General features: G+C 37.0%; 1 long non-coding RNA gene across 1 annotated transcript; it reads left to right on the plus strand.

Annotated features, from left to right (window-relative positions):
- Window positions 1-5,556: 5,556 nt before the first annotated feature.
- LOC139433429 (uncharacterized) lies at window positions 5,557-7,051 on the plus strand. The gene is made up of 3 exons (XR_011642901.1): window positions 5,557-5,658; window positions 6,489-6,568; window positions 6,933-7,051. It is a non-coding gene; the product is annotated as an uncharacterized lncRNA (long non-coding RNA).
- The last annotated feature ends 662 nt before the right edge of the window (window positions 7,052-7,713 follow it).

A 7,713-nucleotide genomic window follows, 5' to 3' on the forward strand; every position in this document is an offset into this window, starting at 1 on the left:
GCCAAGCAGCTAAAAACATGACTTTGTAAATTTGGTTGTGAGCACGGAGACTTCAAAAGGGTGAGGGATGTGAAGGTCAGCGACGTGCAGTCAGGGGAGGCAGAGCCTCACCTGTCATACTCCAATGTAACGGAAAAACAACTAAAGAAAAACTAAATAGTAATAATAAGAAAATGTCTCCACTGATCTGTGTTGTAAATGTGATTTATGTATGATTCCAATCGCTTTTTATAGTCAAAATCAGCAAATTTGCCGAGCTCCGCTACAACTACGTGTAGCGATGAGAAGTGAGGCAGGGATGAGCTCTGCCACTCGTAAGCCCACACTGGCTGGAGCGCGGGCACTCATTTAACGCAGGCGCTTATTTTGTGAGCGCACTCAAGCCAGTTACTGTGGGGTAAGGTGAGGCACAGATGAGATCTGCCTCACCTCAGAATGCGTCACCCCCAAGCGGCAAACTCTGGGGAACAGCCGGGAAGCCAATACGGAAGTGCCACACACTGCAGTTCATATATTGGCCGATAGGCGATGGCTGCAGAAAGGAGCAATTTCCATAGACCCCCATGTTAAAATGCCCAACTTTACAGTAGAAAAAAACATGTTTCTGTCCCTGGCTCCATACATTTTTATTATCGATATAGTTAGATTCCACCTTCATGATTATGGATCTGTGAGTGAATTGTTTTCTAACACGACCCTTTTATTTATATTAGGTCTTAAAGTTTTTGCATTAATTAGGGCGTGGTCACGTTGATGGACACGTACATGCCTCACTGTCAGCTAACAGCAACTTGTCCACTCTGCTAGGCTACAACGTTAGTAGTCATAGCTTTAGCTTTAGCCGTGTTCGTGGTGATATACCAGACAATTAAGATGTCGTGCTGTGCGCTTGAATGTACTAACAGAACTTCCAATAAGTCTACTCTCAGCTTTTTTCGGTGAGTAAAATGATACTATTATACATGTTAACCCCGTTAGCAAGTGTTTGTGTGCGTGTTAGCTTAGCTTGTTATTTAGCTTATTAGCCAGCTAAGGACGTAACCCTTTATACATGTGTATATATATACAGTTTAGTTTATGATTCAGCCTTGGGTAAGACTTTTATAGTCTATGGCTATGACGCCCATAATGCTAAATGCAGTGGTGTAGTGGGGATTTTTTTACTGGTGGGACGCTATTTTAAATTAGGTCATCCCAAACAAGTGCGCACGCGCGCAGTGCACTCACAAAACGGGCAGACAGGTCCACAGAAACTACCGGTATGCTTAGTCCTACTTTACTTACTGTACTGCAAAAAGCAGACGGCGCTGTGCTCAACAGACACACACAGACTCAAAACCATTGACACACTGGCACATACGTTACATAAACAATGTATAGGCCTAAATTGCATAAACTACAGTATTGCAACTAAGCAGACAGCGCTGCTTTTCTCTCTCTCTATCTCCACTTTCAAAATCTATTTAAAACTCATAACAAACAAACTAAATTCCCAAAGTTGTCCTGAAATTAACTTATTAAATAAACAAAATAAAAAATATATATAGCCTACTAATGCTAACATTGAATCTGGACTGGAAATTATTCTGATTAGGCCTAGCCTACATTGCAAATAAGCAGACAGCGCTGCTTTTTTCACACACACACACACACACCTTGCGTTTTGAAGACTGATACATCAGATATGGATGAACAAACTTTGCAGCCCAGTTTCCCAGCTTTGCAGTGTATCCACGGGTATGTCTCTTGTTTCCTCCGCCACATCTCCTCCGTCCATACCTCTGGGAAAGGTGAGCTTGAGCTAGCCAGGTATGGGCATAGATATGTCTCATAATTATTTGTGTGAACATAAAAATAATTTGTGTGTAAATATGTGATTTGTAAATGTAAAACAACATCCACAAATGCATTTAAAAGATTTGCAAACTCACAAATACATTTGCAAGTGTAAAACGGATCTGCAAATACGCTAAATATGTTCACAAATTAAAAAGAGATCTGTGAATATCTCTTTAACATTTACAACTTTCGATCAGGCATTTGTGAATCCATTTTGTATTTGTGGACCAAAAATGCGCTCGCGGATCTCAACTCTCTGTTCACGGATCTCAAATCTCTGTTCGCAGATCGTCTTTTTACACACACGGAATTTTGAGACATATTTTCCGCCGGTCTCGGCTAAAATCTACTCGTGTCACTCGGTTATTTTCGGAAACCACGTGATGGCCAGCTGATGACTACATTTCCGCATGATTTCAAAGTAAGAGCATGATGGTTTGTTTAATGCTCTGTTTTTGTATTATAATGAACAGCGGAACGTTAGATGCATTCTTCATCACCATCACCCTCATCATCATGTTATAGTGATACAGTTAGTTTGTGTTATTGGTTCAATACAGCATATCTCGAGCACTTTCGTTGATGTTGAAGTGCAGGCGATACGCCACTTTCGGGTCCCAGGGGGGAGCAGCTGGCAGCGAAGCAGCCCAGATAAAACTCTTTCTTCATTGTTTGTTGTGTATTCAGTCAAGCGGCGGGTCAAAGTTACAAAGCACTTCACATCTTATTAATCGCCCTAATTTTACTTTACCAGTGCAGTGTCTATCTATCTGTCTGTCTGCCTATACCTACCTACGTACCTACCTACCAACTAGTTGTTTTGGTTGGAAAGGTTTAGTCATTGTATTGCTCTTTACCAGCACCTGCAGAGTACAGGACTTTACATTATAAATATTATATCAATCCATTGGTTTCAAGCATATATCATTTGCAAGTGTTTAAAACAAATGTGGGATACTGATTTCATAAAAAGAAAGACATTCATGATTGTCATATTTTATTATGTAGGATACAGGACTGGAATTATTCTTACTTTTTACTCCACTTCATTTATGCAACAACTTTATTTCATTTTATGATTAGATTGTTTTGCTTGTATCATCCTTTGCAAATACATAGTCACAATGCTGGAAACAGGGCTGCTTCTCTGAGAGACGTAGATAACCACTTATGAGAATATAATGCATTGGTGTATATTAAACTAGCCAACAGTATACAAAGCACTACAAAAGTGTTGTCAATATTAACCATAAACATTTACATTAGTGAAATGACACATCAATCAATGTTTATTTTTATTTTATTTTTCACATCACATACACATTAATGCAGCTATATAATCAAAAGTGTTAACACATACAGAGAACCTTTTAAAGCATAATGAGTACTTCAAATGTAAGTCCATTTGGCTAGTACTTACATACCTTTACTTAAGTAAGACTATAAAGGCAAGACTTTTACTTCAGTCAAGTATCTGAATACTTTGTCTGCTGGTAGTCCATGGATCCATTGCTCTTAATTTCCAGTCGTAAAGAGAACCAACTGTAATGTGTTCAAGTAGATGTCCTTTCCAAATGAATCTGATGGTAACATTGGGTCAATATTAGCAGTAAGGTGTTCCATCTGTTGATCACTCAGAGGACTCCGGGTGACAGGAACAACTATTCCCGAGTGTTCCTCACGCAGATGACCACTGGCCTCCCAGTCAATGTAGGGGATCTGTAATCTCTGTCACAAAAAACAAAACCGTTTTTAAAAATATGTATACTTTTCTTCCGCTGTTATGTACCGTTATAATTGTATACAAAAGAAGAATAAAGAAGTATCACTACATTCCTATGCATTAATATAATTACTTATATTGACTGTGCGTGGGCCTGGCAGTGGGAGATTAATTTCAGGCAAAAGTGTGCACAATCAACGGTAGGGCATGTATTTTAATTGTTTTAATAATGTATATGGTTATAAAATATAACATTGAAACACTGACGCAAAGAACAAGTATGTGGAATGTGTTATTAAGTAAGTTTGCTTGACTACAGTCCAGTTCTGTATCCTACATAATAAAATATGACAATCGTTAATTTCTTTATCAATTACTTTTATCAAATGAATATCCCACATTTGTTTTAAGCACTTTAAATGTTAGAAACAAATATTATAGGATTGATATAATATGTACAATATGTAAGTCCTGTACTCTGCAGGTACAGATAGATAGATAGATATATGGATAGATAGATAGATAGACAGATAGACAGATAGATATATGGATATATATCATATAATAATAATAATAATAATACATTACATTTATAAAGCGCTTTTCCTGGTGCTCAAAGCGCTTACGAGCAAGTAAAACAAAATAACAACAAAAGTAGAAAGTGCTAAGCTCGGAGGAATAAGGGCAAGGGGTTATAGAGATACTTCATTCATCCCAAATTGTGAAATGTGTGGAAACAAGTATAAACACAATAACATTAAATACAAATGAAAGCAATAGACAGGAATATATCAGTGGAAAGGACACGATGAATATTATAACATTTAATGTAGCCTTACTATGAAGGCTGTGTATGTGAAAAATAAAATAAAAATAAACATTGATTGATGTGTCATTTCACTAATGTAAATGTTTATGGTTAATATTGACAAAACTTTTGTAGTGCTTTGTATACTGTTGGCTAGCTTAATATACACCAATGCATTATATTCTCATAAGTGGTTATCTACGTCTCTCAGAGAAGCAGCCCTGTTTCCAGCATTGTGACTATGTATTTGCAAAGGATGATACAAGCAAAACAATCTAATCATAAAATGAAATAAAGTTGCCTGGCCGTGGGTGTGTCACTGACACACCCCCAGCTCGCCGCGGGGTCACGAGCGTGATGACTAATCATAATTCTTTAAGGAAATCGTTTTTATTTTTTATTATAATTACTGTGAAATGTATTATGTTTTTGTCATTATTACAACAAATACACACTTGCAACTGATAAGAATGGCAATGATTTTATATTTATTAGACTATTACAAAAAAGATCATGCTCCAAATAAGTGGGGGTACGGCGTACCCCCGCGTCCAACGCCCACTACACCACTGGCTAAATGGGAGCAAATGTTAAAAGGGGACCCAATTATCCCAGTGGTGGCCGCCGGAGTCCGCCGCCGAAGCTAACCGGAGCCGTAGCTAGCCCTTTGCGGCTCAGTTAGCTTCGGCCAGCGGCGGAGCCCGGCGTTATAACTGGAGATAAAGGAATGCAGCGAAACGCGGAATTGGTTCGCCTGCAGCCCGCATTAGCTAAATAAATGATGTTGAACAAGGCTTATTAAGCTGAACATCGCCACAATTGTTCTGCTATGTATCGGTACTTATTTTATTTTCTTAACGTGTGAATGACAAGCATTAAGAATAACAACAAATAGCTATTTATCTTGCATATTGTCTCGTTTGATTATGAATGTAACGCTTATATAGTGGAACTACACTGTTTTATCAAAACCAAAGTGCCACGCAGTAACTTGGTAGGCATGTATTTCAGCAGGAAATGTGCAACCCAGATTACTTTTACCAACACAGACTATATAGAAATATTTGTAAAAGTTGTTCATGCGTTATTAAGTGAATATGGCATTAACCCTCATGTTGTCTTTGGGTCGGTTTTCATGTATTTTTTAATAAAGGTTTCCTTTAGGTGAGATCCAGACAGGCTGGACCAGTGGGTGCTGAACATCCGGAGGAATACATGGACCCCCAACGTTTCTTCTCGCCTGTGCAGTGCACACTTTGAGAGTCATCCCTTCAGCACGGACTCATGGGTACAGATCCTTTTTAAAATAAATAAATAACTTGGTTCCATTTGTGAGTGTAAATTGTTGTTACTAATTAAATACATGTTATACATCATATAATGCTAAATAATTGTTATGGCACAGCTTGCACATCAGTAATGAGTAATGTTCTTTTGATTAAAGGCCAAATTAAGATTTTGCCAGTTAAGTAAAGAAACATAGAAATCGATTTTTTTTGCAAACCATCACATTTCTCTTCAATTTATGCAAAGACTCTTTATCATAGATAGAGAATTGCCATTTCCCCCACATACTCTATGTTAAAAACAGATGAATTATATTACCTTTTTTTACATTATTTTAATAGCAACATTCATTCATCTGTTGTCATCTTATAACTTATTTATCTTGACAGCTATCACTGTAAAAAAAAAAGGATTTAATTTAATTTTACTATACAATATTTATCTTTACATTCTGTTCTTGCATATGTCTTATTATATTTACGTGTATATAGATTTCTGCCTGCACTAATTTATTATTCTTAATTTAATTTTGAATTTCTTTTATTGTTTTATGTCTTATATAACTATGTTGCATTGTTGGAGGAGCTCGGGACAGATGATTTTCTTTGCCATTCCTACACTGTAGCCTATGTGCTATGACATAAATCCTTTGAATCTGAATCTTGGAAACACGTCATTGTTGAATAGATTAACTGCATAGTTAACATGTTGGCCCTCTATTGTCTTTTATAATGCACTCTTACATTTAAAACAACATTATTCAAAAGAAAGTTGAATATCTACAGACCTCAAAAAGTTATTTTATGTGTTTTTGTTTATTATTTTTATTAGGGAAGGAGATGCCTGAAAAACACTGCAGTGCCCACCATTTTCTATTTCACCAAAGAACAACAGCCTGGAAGGAGAAGCAGGTGAGTAGCAATGACGAGGTCAGTGACACTCCTAGTTCGACTGTTAACAGCAAGGAGGAGGAGGTTGCAGATGTCGACCATGGTAGTGGTGAAAACAGTCTTGCTGCTGATCAGAGCAATATCATTATGATACAAGGCACACCTGAAGAAGCCTTTGTTGTTCCACATGTGGAGCGTAATGACATTCCAACAGTCAATGCTTGTGAGGATGTTGGTTTGGGTAGCAGCAGCCAACAAACAAAACAAATTGGAAAGCAGGCAGACTCCGCCTCTGTTCACTCTTACACTTGGGCTTTAAACTAAGACGGGTCATACTGAATAGTTTGTGCACACATTTCTAACATGTGATCTTTCTTTCATGTAGGACGCTTGAGGGAAGTTGCAACGCCTCGGCCAATGGGATGTCTTCTCCACGTGAAAGAGATTGAAGGCATCATTTATAACTTGAGACAATTTTCCAAAAGTGATGACTTGTATTGGCTTAGGCAGTCATGGATTACATCTAACACGAATCAAGATCGTATAGAAAAAAAGGAAAGTGTAATCTTTAGTTACATAGGAAAAGATGTAATCGGATTAGTTTTACTTTTTTTAATAATAGGGAAACTCAGGATTACAATCTTATTCAAAACCTAAAAAGAGCATATAGTGCTTGTTGTAAAATGATCAAATGGTATCTCTTCTCTGGAAGCCGTACTGTTCTGGAGGATAATACTTTCATTGTGAATCTACACCTACTGCCTGAATCTGCTTTATGGTATTATATTATACATTTCAGTAAACACATCATATTAATATTTCTTCTCTCCTGTGTTTATTTGCATTGCATTTGATATTGAGGTAATCCAAAACAAAAATAAAGTTATCAGGTTACATTACTTTTATATCTTCTTGATACTCACATGAAGTTACTGGTTGTGTTTTTGGCAAGTAGCCCTCCCAACCCTGTACATAAGTTATATAATTTTAATTACTGATACAGGTGTTGCACATCTTTAATTTATTTTCTAGTGTACTTGAGTCATACAATGATTCGAAACCTTTACTTTTCATAAAATGCAAGATGTAACTTTCAATGTGTGTTTATCACATTTTCAATGTGAAATAGATCTGATTAAATGAAGAGTAAAAGCACAATCTTAAAT

The sequence above is a fragment of the Pseudochaenichthys georgianus genome, chromosome 3 (assembly GCF_902827115.2).
Source record: "Pseudochaenichthys georgianus chromosome 3, fPseGeo1.2, whole genome shotgun sequence".
Taxonomy (NCBI): domain Eukaryota; kingdom Metazoa; phylum Chordata; class Actinopteri; order Perciformes; family Channichthyidae; genus Pseudochaenichthys; species Pseudochaenichthys georgianus.